Source organism: Macrobrachium rosenbergii, chromosome 6, assembly GCF_040412425.1.
Source record: "Macrobrachium rosenbergii isolate ZJJX-2024 chromosome 6, ASM4041242v1, whole genome shotgun sequence".
NCBI lineage: Eukaryota > Metazoa > Arthropoda > Malacostraca > Decapoda > Palaemonidae > Macrobrachium > Macrobrachium rosenbergii.
The window spans coordinates 50,201,235-50,216,915 of NC_089746.1; positions in this window are offsets into that span (position 1 = coordinate 50,201,235).

Here is a 15,681-nt window from a genome sequence, read left to right on the forward strand (position 1 = left end):
TTATTATTATTATTATTACTATTATTATTATTTATTATTATTATTATTATTATTATTATTATTATTATTATTATTATTATTATTATTATTATTATTATTATTATTATTATTTTGCTATTCACGTAGTATTTTAACTTGGAAAATTATTTGAAAAATTTGAGATAATTTTTAGAGCACCATATATGTCTAAAACTGTCCCGGACTTATCCAGGTAATATTGAAAAAGTTACATTACAATTATTGCTAATATTCATGAAATTATGCAACTATTTTACTTTAGTTTTAAATGACCACAAAATTTGCCAAAAATAATCCTTTGCGCTTAAATGAAGTCGATGGTCGATGTACCAATCCTTAATCCTTGAAAACGTTGCTCGTTCTCTGAGAATGTTCTCTCTTTAACTCCTTACTGCTGTTTGCTGTGATTTTCATTGCTATTTGCTGTGATTTTCTCTTTTAGAACAAATGGGCGTTCTTTTCCTTGCATTGCAAGTTCGGGACAGTTGGTTTGTTATATAAATGAGCTCCTGTTGAATGAATAATAATAATAATAATAATAATAATAATAATAATAATAATAATAATAATAATAATTTCTCATTACCTTCCATTAATTCTTTCTAATGGACACCATATTCTGTGGAAGCTTGAATTTCAAGTCAATGGTCCCCGTGGGCTTGTTCCATATGAATAGGGTTCATCTTATGAATAATAATAATAATAATAATAATAATAATAATAATAATAATAATAATAATAATAATAATAAGAAGAAGAAGAAGAAGAAGAAGAAGAAGAAGTAATTTTAGGTGAAAAATAGTATCTGTATGCCTGTAAGTTCGTTAAACATTTTCCTAGAGTATAATCCCAAAATGCAGAAAATAAGACATCACTGGAATTAGCTCCAGATGAGAATCACAGTGAGATTCTTTTCAACCCAATTTTATGTTCCTGCGTTGCCCGGGAGCGAGTTCCTGAAATGTATACTAGCATTACACCAGCCCTGGTTTTTTGGCCATGCCCCTTTAGGTTAGGTTAGGTTGGGTTGGGTTGGGTTGGGTTAGGACAAGTTAGGTTAAATTAATATTAACTTGGTGATTTGGGTATGGGAAACATAGTGAGATTATTTTCAAGACAATTCTATGGTCGGTATTTAAGATATGGCGTCCCGCTTTTTTCAGGGAAAGGTCCCGATGCCTCGGTTACATCTCTGGAAAATGCTGCCGGGAGCCGAAACGCACCGTAATAATAGTTTCTAAGATTTTGCGGAAGGCGAGAAACATCGTGTGATGTGCGTAGATTTTTAATGCGAATCTTGCAAGTTTTCACTAATAGTCAAAATCAGATTTCTATATTATTCTATATTCTATATTATTGTTTAATCATATTTTTATTTTGATAAATAAATTATTGGAATTTTATCTCCAATAATAATAATAATAATATTGATAATAATAATAATAATAATAACATTCTTCCTGTGTGTAGTTACCCACCGTTTATTTTTCATAATAACAGTATATATATGATGAGAATTAGTTCAAATGATAGTAATATAATAATAATAATATTAAAAATAATAATAATAATAATAATAATAATTATTATTATTATTATTATTATTATTATTATTATTATTATTATTATTATTATTATTTTTGTTGTTTTGTTGTTGTTGTTGTTGTTGTTGTTGTTGTTATAGTCATTGTTGGGAATAATAATAATAATAATAATACTAATAATAATCATTATTGTTATTATTATTATTATTATTATTATTATTATTATTATTTATTATTATTATTATTATTATTCCAACAACATCGCAGCTGCCCGCAGTTACCGACCCTCCAAAGTTTACACGGGAGCCAAAATATTTATGACGCGGGAGCATTTCGTTCCGAATACCAGAGAGGAAGTGATAACACAACTTCTAATTAAAAATCCAGCGAAGGAATTCGCTTTCTCGAATGATATGATCGCGCATTTCGGATGTTCCAGCTACGGTGGAGCTTAAAAAAAAAAAAAAAAAAAAAACGCGTCATGGAACGCGCGTGATTGAAATTGTTTGCTAATTAACCTTGGCATTTTTGTCTTTTCTTTTGGTGAATCTGTAACCCCACAAAGCACGGACCCATCACACGATGAATGCAGAAAGGAAGAAGAGAGAGAGAGAGAGAGAGAGAACTTGAAGAAATAATCTCTCTCGCCCTCAGAGATTAAAGCGAGAGAGAGAGAGAGAGAGAGAGAGAGATAACTTGAATTAATAAATTCTCTCGCCCACGATGAGTGCAGAAAGGAAGAAGGAGAGAGAGAGAGAGAGAGAGAGAGAGAGAGAGAGAGAGAGAGAGAGAGAGAGAGAGGTTGAAGTAATAATCTCTCTCGCCCTCAGAGATCAAAGAGAGAGAGAGAGAAAGAGAGCTTGAAGTAATAATCTCTCTCACCATCAAAGAATAAAAGAGAGAGAGAGAGAACTTGTTTTAATAATATCTCTCGTCCACGGAGAATGGAGAGAGAGAGAGAGAGAGAGATAGAGAGAGAACTTGAAGTAATAAAGTCCCTCGCCCTCAGAGAGAGAGAGAGAGAGAGAGAGAGAGAGAGAGGGAGACAGAATTTGGATTTTATAGATTATCAAACATACTACAATATATTAGCGTTAGAATGAACTTTTGGGGAGGGAGAGAGAGAGAGAGAGAGAGAGAGAGAGAGAGAGAGAACTTGAAGCAATAAAGTCCCTCGCCCTCAGAGAGAGAGAGAGAGGGAGACAGAGAACTTGGATTTTATTGATTATCAAACATACTACAATATTTTAGCATTAGAATGAACTTTTGGAGAGAGAGAGAGAGAGAGAGAGAGAGAGAGAGAGAGAGAGAAACAAAAACCTGACGTCATTTCGTTTGATTATGATATGGCGGCATTTTGTTGATGCAGAGATCACATCATGTTTGCTCATTCTTTTTTACCTGTCTCTTCTTATCTCTACGACCCTAACCCCAGCCCACAGCGGTCAGTCAACAACCAGGTGCATATTTCTCTTCTTAGGTCAACAGATTTACAGTTCTTTCATCTTTTATATATTTTTAGGAATGCGACCCGAGTGTGCTCCGTCCTCTCCCAGAACCGAATTCGAACGCAATGAATAGGAGAGAGAGAGAGAGAGAGAGAGAGAGAGAGAGAGAGAGAGAGAGAGAGAGAGAATACACGCTGAAAAATTAAGTCATATAATGGACACGCAAAAACAGCAAAAAAAAAAAAATGCAAACAGACAGAAAGTTTACACACTACACAAAAAAGAGAGAGAGATATACAAAGAGAGAGAGAGAGAGAGAGAGAGAGAGCACAAGCTGAAAAATTAAGTGCTATAGTAGACAGACACGCAATAACAGCAAAAGAGAAAGAAATGCAAGTAGACAGAAGTTTACTTACTCTCTACAAGAGAGAGAGAGAGAGAGAGAGAGAGAGAGAGAGAGAGAGAGAGAGAGAGAGAGAGCATACAAGTTAAAAAAAAGTAAAAGGTCATATGATAAACAGCCGCACGCAAAAACAGCACATAAAAAAAATACAGACAGACAGACAGAAAGTTTCCATACACTCCAGAGAGAGAGAGAGAGAGAGAGAGAGAGAGAGAGAGAGTACAAGCTGAAAAATTAAGTCTTATAGTAGACAGACACGCAAAAACAGCCAAAAAAAAAATGTAAGTAGACAGAAAGTTTACATACTCCCTACAAAAAAGAGAGAGAGAGAGAGAGAGAGAGAGAGAGAGAGAGAGAGAGAGAGAGTATACAAGTTAAAAAAAGTAAAAGGTCATATGATAAACAGCCGCACGCAAAAACAGCCCAAAAAAATACGGACAGACAGATAGAAAGCTTCCATACACGAGAGAGAGAGAGAGAGAGAGAGAGAGAGAGAGAGAGAGAGAGAGAGAGAGAGACGTTACCCATGCTCCAATTGAGTGCTTCATCTCTCCGTTAAACCAACCAACCCCCTGCCAAGAAGTAACCTCCTCACCTCACCTCGAACCAGCAAAACCCCTACCTCCATTCCCCCCCCCACCCCCACCCCCTCGAAACCCCAATTCATGCTAGAACCCGTTACCACCAATGGAGAATCCACCCCCCCTCCCTCCCCCACCCTGAAACCTACGCTAACCCCCGAATCTCCTTCAACCTCTCTTGAAATGTGGGATCCTCATTGGAGGATGCTTTCACTTCACTTCCCCTCTCTCTCTCTCTCTCTCTCTCTCTCTCTCTCTCTCTCTCTCTCTCTCTCTCTCTCCCGCCCGGCCTTTCCCGTTCACCAGCATAACACCTGGAACTTGTTATGTATGTTTTCACCTTTTATCGGTGATAAAATGCTTCATTAAAATAAAGTAATTTTTGTCGATGAATTCTCTGTAATATGCACTAATTCAAGAAACGAACTTTGTATTCTTAACGGTAATTAGCAAATTATCAAAGGAAATTGAAATGTGAAGCATTTATTTAAAAAAAAAAAAAGTTGGTAGCCAGTCCTCAAATAGAGTTGAATTGAACTCGCATGTCTTCAAGTTATCTTTTTTTTTTTTTCTTTATTTCTGGTCAGACTTCGCATATATCTCTCGGTAAGGAGGTGCACCTGTAACTTTTTTTTTCTTGTATAACTGTAACCGTCTTCCTGTAAAATGGTATATACTCTTTGACATTTGACTGCGGCTATTCAGGAGAGCTCATAAATTACGTTTTCTCTCTCTCTCTCTCTCTCTCTCTCCACTGGGCTAGCTTGAGCCATCAGCAAAGAAATACCTTAGTCTTTTTAGTAATGTCTTTCGAATGTTAGGTTTCAAGCAATGTCTTTCGAATTTTAGGTTTTAAAATATTTTTTTTTTTTTTAATTTTAAGGTTTAATTAATATATTTCGAATTTGAGATTTTAAATAATGTTTTTTTCGAATTTTAGGTTTGAAGTTATGTCTTTCGAATTTTAGATTTCAAGTAATGTCTTTCGAATTGTAGGTTTTACGTGATGTTTTTCGAATTTTCAGTTTTAAGTAATGTCACTCAAATTTTAAGTCTTCAGGTAATGTCTTTCACGTTGGTGTCTGGGAATCTGATTGTGCTTAGAATAACATTTTAACAGAACCTGTTGCAAATATTTTTCATAATTTAGAGTTTTTTCTTGTACTAAACTTTGTTTTCATCGAAAATTGAAAGCGAATACAAAAATAAAAATAAATGTGCCTTGAGCCACTTAGTGATTTAGTTCACAGTTTTGTGGATTCCATTTAGCTAAAAGCAATCTAGTGTGTTTATAATGATAAACGCGTATTGGACCCATCTGTAAGATTCTCTGATTCACACACACACACATATGAAAACACACACACACACACACACACACACACACACACACATATATATATATATATATATATATATATATATATATATATATTATATATAAGATATTTATATATATATTATATATATAAGATATTTTTATATAAGTATATATATTTTATATATATATATATATTTTATATATATATATATATATATATATATATATATATATATATATATATATATATATAAATGTGTGTCTGTCCTCAAACACAGCCTGCACAGCATTACCCTCCAGAATTTGGTATGACTTCAGCAGTACCCCCATTAAATGATACAAGGAGAGTCAGGAAAATGCCAGTGCGTGCGTGTAAGCAGTTTGTTTGCAGTGCAAAAATCCCTCTCTCTATTTTTTTTTTTTTTTTTTTTTTTTTTTTTTTTTTTTTTTTTTTTAGGAAGCTACGCTGTCACGAAGTCATAAATCCTCAGACCCTCGACATCCGTTACTTTGTTTGTTCCGTTCTTTTGATGCCACCGAATCCTGAAACCATTATTTTGCGATCCATTGCTTTCGGTATTTCTGATTTATGCCGAACCTGTTTGTTTTTCGGTGAGTTAGTTACCTACCTCCTCCTCCTCCTCCTCCTCCTCCTCCTCCTCCTCCTCCTCCTCCTCCTCCTCCTCCTCTTTTCTTTGACGTTTGTCTGAAAGTGATTCGGGTAGAGAGAAATCTGTGTAGATGCGCACGTTTATTTGGGGTTTTCCATGATTCATTGCATGTATAAATAAATAAATATATATATATATATATATATATATATATATATATATATATATATATATATATATATATATACCATATTTATATACATATGTATATATATACATATATATATATATATATATATATATATATATATATATATATATATATATGTATAATATATATACATATATATTTATATATATATATATATATTATTTATTTACGTATTTATGTATGTATGCAATAAAACCTTGTGTATTATCTCGCATCAGGCATCCAGATTACTTTGAACCCAGTATTTATTTCCTAATATTACTTATGAAAACGACATGATTGCAAATTAGTTGGGCAATGGTTTAGCGCGCATGTGCAAGTTCGCCAGCTTGTATAAAAGAGGTATTCATGTTTCCAAACCTGGCGATAGCTTCATTATTTGATATAATAATACTTTGTACGGTATAATATATATATATATATATATATATATATATATATATATATATATATATATATATATATATATATATATATATATATATATATATATGTATGTGTGTGTGTGTGTGTGTGTGTGTGTATACTTGTCAAATAAACCATGACATTTTTATATTCACTTATATTAAGCCACAAATCTCGTTGGCTCAGCGGTCAAAGTCACTGTTTTACGTTGTGTCTAAACCAGGTAGCGGTTCGAGTCCCGCTGGTGACGAAGCACTTATCTCTAATGGTTACCCTTGGTTGAAAGTCATTCCTGAGGTATAGTGAACTGGATATGAAGCGAAATTCATGGTTTTATATATATATATATATATATATATATATATATATATATATATATATATATATATATATATATATATATATATATATATATATGTGTGTGTGTGTGTGTGTGTTAAAAAGTATGTATGTCTGTGTTAAGAGAGAGAGAGAGAGAGAGAGATACTTATTTCAAGTATATATAAATATAATATTATATATATATATATATATATATATATATATATATATATATATATATATATATATATATATATATATACATATATATATATATATATATATATATATATATATATATATATATATATATATATATATATATATATATATATATATATATATATATAGTAGTATATATACTTATTGTGTGGGTGTGTGTTGAGAGAGAGACTTATTTCAAGGAGTCAAAAAAGTCACATACCCATGAGCGCTTTTGTCGATCACTGAAGACGCCCTACATAATGGCCCCTCCGAATCTTCCGTTGTCCTTGCATGGTACAGTACAGGCTAGTTAATATCGAGATGTGGCGGTTTCGGCAATTGCTTTCTTTTTCGTGTTGCAACAGAGGACTGCTGAGAAAAATAACACGAAAATTAGCCGTTAAGATGCATATATCATCATCAGTATCATCGTCATCATCATCATCATCAAACACCTTCTGGCAATCAAGACCAGCACAGGACCTCAATGAAGTCAAGCCAGTTACCCCATTCATCAACCTCCCCCCACATCTTCGCACCGTCCTCATCCGGGTTTTTCTCGGTCTCTCGCTTCCTCTTTTGTACCCGGGCCATCCCACTGGGTCCGTCCCGTAATAAACGACCGTCCCTTCTTCAGGTTACGTGCCCTGCAACCCCAACTTGCCCATCGAATGGAGACATCACCATAGATCAAGCCCTATAGAGTCCTTTGGGACCGTATTTGTGTGAGCTGTTGTTCCCGGTACTTCTCAGTCCTGTAAGTCAGTGCTGATCTTCGTATTGTAGCTTCGAGAGTAAATTTATTAGGAAGAGAGATGTGATCGTTTATCTAAACTGGCGTCGCAACGACTGTGGGCTGAATAGAGAAGGAACTGAACCTGCACGCGCGTAGACTGTGGCTCTGGTGTTGCAATGCAATTTCCGTTTTAATTGCAATTTTAATTAATATTTTTAATTTAGTTCATATTGTAGTTTCAAGAGTAAATTTAGTAAGAAGAGAGATATGATCGTTTATCTAAACTGGCGTCGCAACGACAGTAGTCTGAATAGAGAGGGAATTGAACCTGCACGCACGTCGACTGTGGCTCTGGTATTGCAATGCAATTTCCGTTTTATTTGTAATTTTAGTTAATGTTCTTTTTTAAGATTTTTCTATGTGTTGAAGGGTGCGTCCACATATCATGAACACACGTTGGCAACTTATGGTATACGCATCTCAAACAGGTTGAAAACTAGTCAGCGACCGCAAGTGGAGAATGAATCTTTAGCAATTGGTGGATAATCGTATGAGGCTCTAGTTAGGATCGCCAATAGGTCGTTTACTTGCATTCAACTTGTTTCCTGTGTGCAATAAGTTGCCATTCGTGTGTTCATGATGCTTTGCTGCAGTGAGGCCGCACCCTAAATTATTCAACATCAGGCAACAGTCTTGAATAAATACGGTAACCAGATGAATAATGACTTGGAATGTTTACTCATTCAGTGTCATATATATATATATATATATATATATATATATATATATATATATATATATATATATATATATATATGTGTGTGTGTGTGTGTGTGTGTATAGTATATATATATATATATATATATATATATATATATATATATATATATATATATATATATATATATATATATATATATATATATATATATATATATATATATATATATATATATATATATATATATATTTATATATATACAGTATATATATATGTGTGTATTTATTTATTTTTATTTATCTATTTATTTATTTATTTTCGTCCTTTCAAACCCTCAGGATGACGTCCATCTTCCTGATCGTAAAGTATTTCCTCTCGGCTTTTCCTTTAGTCCTGGGATGTCCCTCCAGCACATCTCTCTCTCTCTCTCTCTCTCTCTCTCTCTCTCTCTCTCTCTCTCTCTCTCTCTCTCTCTCTCTCCTTCCTACTGGAGGAGTGGTGTGACTTCTTCCTACGTTTCCAAAGCCCTTGGAAAGGAAGAGATGAGGAAGGTAGGAAGAAGGATCGAAAGCTAAGCTGTATACCCATTATTCTCGGGAACCGGCGAATCCTAGAAGGTTGGAATTTGTCGGTAACCTTTAGAAGAAGAAGAAGAAAAAAACAGGATTTTCTCCTTGTGTTATTTGTTTTTTATTTATTTCCATTTTACTTTATCTTCCTCTCTGTTTACCGTTCTTCCTCTCTTCTTGTCCTCGAGTCCCCTTCTGTGATTTCTTTACTTTTTCATTTTTATATCAGTTTTCCTTTTACCGCTAATTTACTCTGCTTTCATCTGTATTCTCTTCCTGTTCCTTTTCCTCCTCCTCCTCCTCCTCCTCCTCCTCCTCCTCTTCCGCTTCCGCTTCCGCTTCCTCTTCCTCTTCCTCTTCCTCCTAAGAACCGACATCCAGATATTAAGACGCAATAATTAAGGCTTATTAACGTGAGATATGTAAATCTTCAGTCTTTGAAAAATTGATGTATGGGAATTTCTGCTCTCTGTTCTATGCAAATTTTCTTACATCTGTTTTATGCAAAAAAAAAAAACAATTGTCTGCTATTGAAATATTAAAACCTATTCAACGTTATATAGTTTGGATAAATCTGCTTGCTTGCATGGTCTCAGCGTCTCGGCTGGTAGGTGGAGTCCAGAGGTCCACATTAGCCCTCTTATTCCCTTTAACAGATTTCTTCAATTGGCTGGTGCGTTGATGAAGACTTACGTCAGATGACTGATAGATTTCATAACTTATTTTTTATCTATTTATTTTTTGCGGGTTGTTCATTGCATATTATGTGTAATATTATGTCCTAGATTTGTCTTTTCTTGATCAGTTTTAATTTTTTGTAAAAAAATTAAAACTGAGATGGCTATTTGTCTGTCCGTCCGCACTTTTTCTGTCCGCCCTCAGATCTTTAAAACTACTGAGGCTTGAGTGCTGCAAATTGGTATATGGATCATCCACCCTCCAATCATCAGACATACCAAATTGCAGCCCTTTAGCGTCTAGTTTTCATTTTATTTAAGGTTAAAGTTAGCCATAATCGTGCGTCTGGCAACACTATTAAACAGGCCACCACCGGGCGTGGCTGAAAGCTTCAGGGGCCGCGGCTCATAAAGCACTGTACGCTGTACACAAAACTCGATTGCGAAGAAGAAACTAAGGCGCATTTTTCACTTGTTCAAGTATTTTAAGCACAAAGGCCATAGGGATGGGCAACTAAATGCACTTTTCTAGCGTAGACCCAGAATAAACAGGATAAGCAAATGAAGGAAAGAAGGTTTAGGCTAAGCCACGAATCGATAGACTTGTCTCTTAAAGCTTGGAAAACCAGAAGCAGGGAGAGAATTCCGAAGCTTGGATCTGCCTATTTCCGCAAAGTAACTGAGGGAAGAGATGACCCAACGTGTGTTAAGAGGCCACGTTACGAGAAGAAGAGATGATCTCTTGAGCATAACTAGACCGTACCAACAGAAAACGGGATGGTGACTGCCCTTCGTTTGGTAAAGAAAACGGATCAGGGAAACAGGTTCAGATTCAAGAACGGGGTCATAGGATCAAACGGAATGCCTTCGATATAATGCTGTCGTGGAGGAACGGTTTAAGGATGTTCCAGAAATCTGCCTTCTTGGTGCAGCCCAGTTAACTAGAAATTACCTCTACCCCCATAAGAAAATATCTGGGATGTCAGGCCAACCCTGCAATAATTCCATGCCTAAAATTTTAGACCAGTTGTGAGCCAATTGCACGCTGAAAACCCCACACTAGTTCTGCGCCAACTGAACCAATTCTGCGCAAGTTCCCTCCGGAAATACCAGAAGAACTTCTCTCCAAAACAACAAAGCTGTTGCAAAAGTGCCTCAAAGAAAACGCAAGGTACTTACCAAGAGGAAAACAAAAGTTCTCAAGAAAATACCTCCAAAACAACAATGCAGTTTGTTAAGTGCCTCGAAGACAATGCGAGACGCTCGCAAAAACGAGTAACAAGCTCTGTAAAGGTAAAAGAGATAATATAGAAAGAGAAGAATCGATCCCAAGCCCTTATTGGCAAGGCATAAACGCGCCGCGCGACGCACCGACTAACCAACCCATCTCGCAGACGCGCTATCATTAACGCTGCCATAAAACATCACAAATCCAGGACGCCCCGCGTGTTCCATTAGGATAATGCTTTGTGTGCATTAGGATCTCGAGGGGCGTAAGGATTTATTCCTCCTGCTCTCTCAAAGGATGTTTGCAGTGCTTGATCTCCCGGGGCGCGCTCGGAATGGTAAACAGTATCCTGCCAGAGTCTACCTAGAGATCCTGCACTCATTTCCTACCTTTTTTTTTTTATTATTATTTTTTTATTAAGGAAGGTGTTGTTGTTATGGGCCAGGTTGCTTGAAGGAAGGTTGTGGTTTCTGGATGGTGCTTGGAGTGAAATAGTAGATAGTAGGTATTCGATAAGTGGATTGTTTACGGAGCGTTTCGCCATAGTAGTATAGATAATTCACATCGTTGAATGTGATGCCATTTACACACACACACACACACACACACACACACATATATATATATATATATATATATATATATATATATATATATATATATATATATATATATATATATATATATATGTATGTATAAGTTTGTGTGTGAGAGAGAGTGCGTAAATGCTTGCGCGCTGGTCACCATGCACTGGCAAACTGTCACAAACTGTGACATGGTATTTTCATCAAGCCATAACTGGTAATATATATATAAATATATATATATATATATATATATATATATATATATATATATATATATATATATATATATATACATATATATATATATATATATATATATATATATATATATATATATATATATATATATATATATACATGTGTGTATGTATGCATAGATAGATAGATAGATAGACATAAATGCATATTGCCATAGTCGGCTCTTATCTCCCACTTCCCTAGCCCACTTCGAGTGCATTAATATCGATCCTTGGCAGCCAAATGCACAAGTGCTATTAGATGAAGGGTCCTTCCTGACTCAAATTGGACCTCTATACCTTGAGGACTTCTTTATTCACGTCAAGCTTTTTGTTCAGTCCTTCTAACAATTCTTCATATCCTCTCGCCTTTTAATTTTGTAATTTTTTTCTAAGTTTTACTTCCTTATTTTTTTTTGTTTCATGTTCAGTGACGTGTAATGGTATACATGATGTATAAGCTACTCGTCATTTTATGATGGAATGATTTATTGATTTCTGAAAATTGGCGTTGCCAAGACTGTTGTCATCAGTATGATACTTCATCAGGGAGCCTTGGGGAATCATTCATGTGAATTCAATAATAATAATAATAATAATAATAATAATTATTATTATTATTATTATTATTATTATTATTATTATTATTATTATTATTATTATTATTATTAAACTTCATTGTAAGGTGAAGTAGAACTAAAGACTTCACTAAAGACCTTTACTAACCTTCTCACTTGAAGCACCTTTATTCATTTGTTTTACTGTCTTTCGGCAGATGCGTATTCGTCACTTCATGAAATATTATAAATGACAAATGCATAACTGAACCCATTTTTCGTAAGTTTTGCTTTACTCGTCCAGATTTTAATATGTTCATGTTTACAAACGCCTTTACTTCTTTTAAATCTTTTTGTATGTTCATTGCTTCTTTCACTTTTATCAGTTCTTCTTCCTCAGCCTATTTTTACGTATTTGATTAATTTTCTAACAAACATTAAGTTACAAAAGTCGTTTGTTATCCATTTTTAGTTTTCTGTAAAAGAAAATTGTTGTGCCGGCTTTGTCTGTCCGTCCGCACTTTATTCTGTCCGTAATTTTTTTTCCGCACTTTATTCTGTCCGCCCTCAGACCTTTAAAACTACTGAGGCTAGAGGGCTGCAAATTGGTACGTTGATCATCCATCCTCCAATCATCAAAGATACCAAATTGCAGCCATCTAGCCTCAGTAGCTTTTATTTTATGAAAGGTTAAAGTTAGCCATAATCGTGCTTCTGGCAACGATATAGGATATGCCACCACCGGCCGTGGTTAAAGATTCGTATGTCGCGGCTCATACAGCTTATACCGAGACCACCGAAAGGTAGAGCTATTTTCGTTGGCCTTGATTATACGCTCTACAGAAAAATCGATTGCGCCGGAGAAACTTCTGCGCATTTTTTACCTGTTATTTATTTGATTAATTTACTCATAAACATTTAGCTACAAATATCGCTTATTACCTAATTCTCTCTACTTTGGGAATTATCACCGATGGGGAATTATAACTGATAAAAGATTCGGCACCTGAAAGGCGTTGATCCGCTCTGGCGTTCGAATCTCCCAGGTGTCGAATAGTTTATCAACTGAATCTCCCAGGCGTCGACTAGTTTATCAGCTGAATCTTCCAGGTGTCGAATATTTTATCAGTCGAATCTCCCAGGTGTCGAATAGTTTATCAGTTATAATTCCCCTTCGGTGATATTCCCGAAGTAGAATGGATTGGATGTTAAAATGATTTTTAGCCTAATGCTTGTGAGTATAAAAAAAGTCACGGTGCATGTGATAAAAAATAATTGATAAAAAATCATTAACTTTAGTTTTTCTTTATATTAAGCCTATATAATTTCATTTGCAGTTTCATTTATTTTTTTTTTAATTCACATTTCCTAGTAGGACAGAAATACTATCCATGACAGATACGAGTACAGTACTCGGACAACCCAGAAATATAATCACACCCGTCTCGAAACTGAGAATCCCCACAATATTTCACGGGAAAGTAGCCTTCGGAATATATACACATATATCGCCGGAAATGACGATATCTGACGACCGGGCACAAAATATTCGCCTGCGTTTATTGCGATAATAAATCCTCCCTTAATAAATAGAGGATGATTTAGTAGCTTTCTCCCTTCTCGTTACGAACACAACAACAACAGTGGCCACCACATTATTGTCGGACGCTTGTTGGTTTGGCCGGGGTTTTGAAGATCTATTGAGTTATTGGGTTCGTACTCCCCGTAGGGGTTAGTGCTGTCAGTGCACCTCATTCGGTGCACTGTAGGAATTGCTTAAGGTTCTTTGAAGCATCCCTTCGGCCCCTAATTGCAACCCTTTTCGTTTATTTTACTGCATCTCCATTCATATTCTCTTCCATCCTGCTATCCACCCTCCCCTAACAGTAGTTTCATTGTTCAGCTGCGAAGTTTTCCTTTTCTTACACCTTTCAAATCTTTCTACTTTCAATTTCCTTTCCAGTGTTGAATGACCTCGTAGGTCCCAGCGCATGGCCATTGGCCTAAGTTCCATATTCCAGTCCATTGGGTGGTACTGTTTGCGTTCTGGTGGGTGGAATAGCAGATTGAACTGGGCTAAGGAAGTTGTTATTAGTTGTTTTTGGAATGAAATTAAAATCAGTTGACCAAAGCACCTGGAGATCTAGAAAAATTGCCGGTGTCATAAAAAAATTAATTATTGCTCTCTGACATGGCGATAGTATGACCTGACCAGCTAGAGATCTAGAAATATTAACGGTGTCCAAAAAAAAGTAAAGACATTTAACCGAGAAGTCAATCAAAAAAATTAAAAAAAATAAAGTCTAAAACATTTAATTAAGGAGGGAATGAAAAAAGAAAAAAGACATTTAACCAATAAGTCGATAAAAAATGAAAGAAAATAAAATGATTTAGCTAAGAAGGGAATGAAACTAAACATCGAGACTAAAATGATTTAGCTAATAAGGAAACGAAACTGAAGATATTTAACCGATAAAGCAATAAAAAAATGAAAGCAAATAAAGTCGATCCCGGCCACCTAGAGACCGGTGAGATAAAGCAAATAAAGTTGGCCCAGCAAGTGATCAGTGGTGCTGTCGAGTCCAACCCATTTCTACGTCTTGACTTTATCGTCTTCATTAAAAGTAGTATACGACGAACCTCAATCTCCTCTCCTAAGTGGCAAGTAAACATTTATGGTTTGAGAGAGAGAGAGAGAGAGAGAGAGAGAGAGAGAGAGAGAGAGAGAGAGAGAGAGAGAGAGAAGGCAGACCGCTAGAGGAGTAAATGTAAAGGTATACAGACTAGCAAGGAGACGAAGAAAGAAATTTAGGTGAAAGAGGAGAGAGAGAGAGAGAGAGAGAGAGATACCAGGCAGACCGCTAGAAGAGTAAGTGTGAAGGTATACAGACAAGCAAGAGAAGAGAGAGAGAGAGAGAGAGAGAGAGAGAGAGAGAGAGAGAGAGAGAGAGAGAGAGAGAGAGAGAGCAAAGAGAGAGTAAAGATATACAGACAAACAAGAGAGAGAAGAAGAAAATGAGTAGAAGAGAGAGAGAGAGAGAGAGAGAGAGAGAGAGAGAGAGAGAGAGAGAGAGAGAGAGAGAGAGAGGGGGTAATATATAGGCTGACCACTTGACAAGTAAACAGGTAGGTGTACAGGCGAACAGAAATGAGGTTTTAAGAATGCAGGTCAGGTCACTGAACAAGTTAACTTGCAGAAGGACGCGCAGACGAGAGAGAGAGAGAGAGAGAGAGAGAGAGAGAGAGAGAGAGAAGTAAGCAGACAAGTAAATTTACATGTGAACGTACAGTCAAAGGATAAAG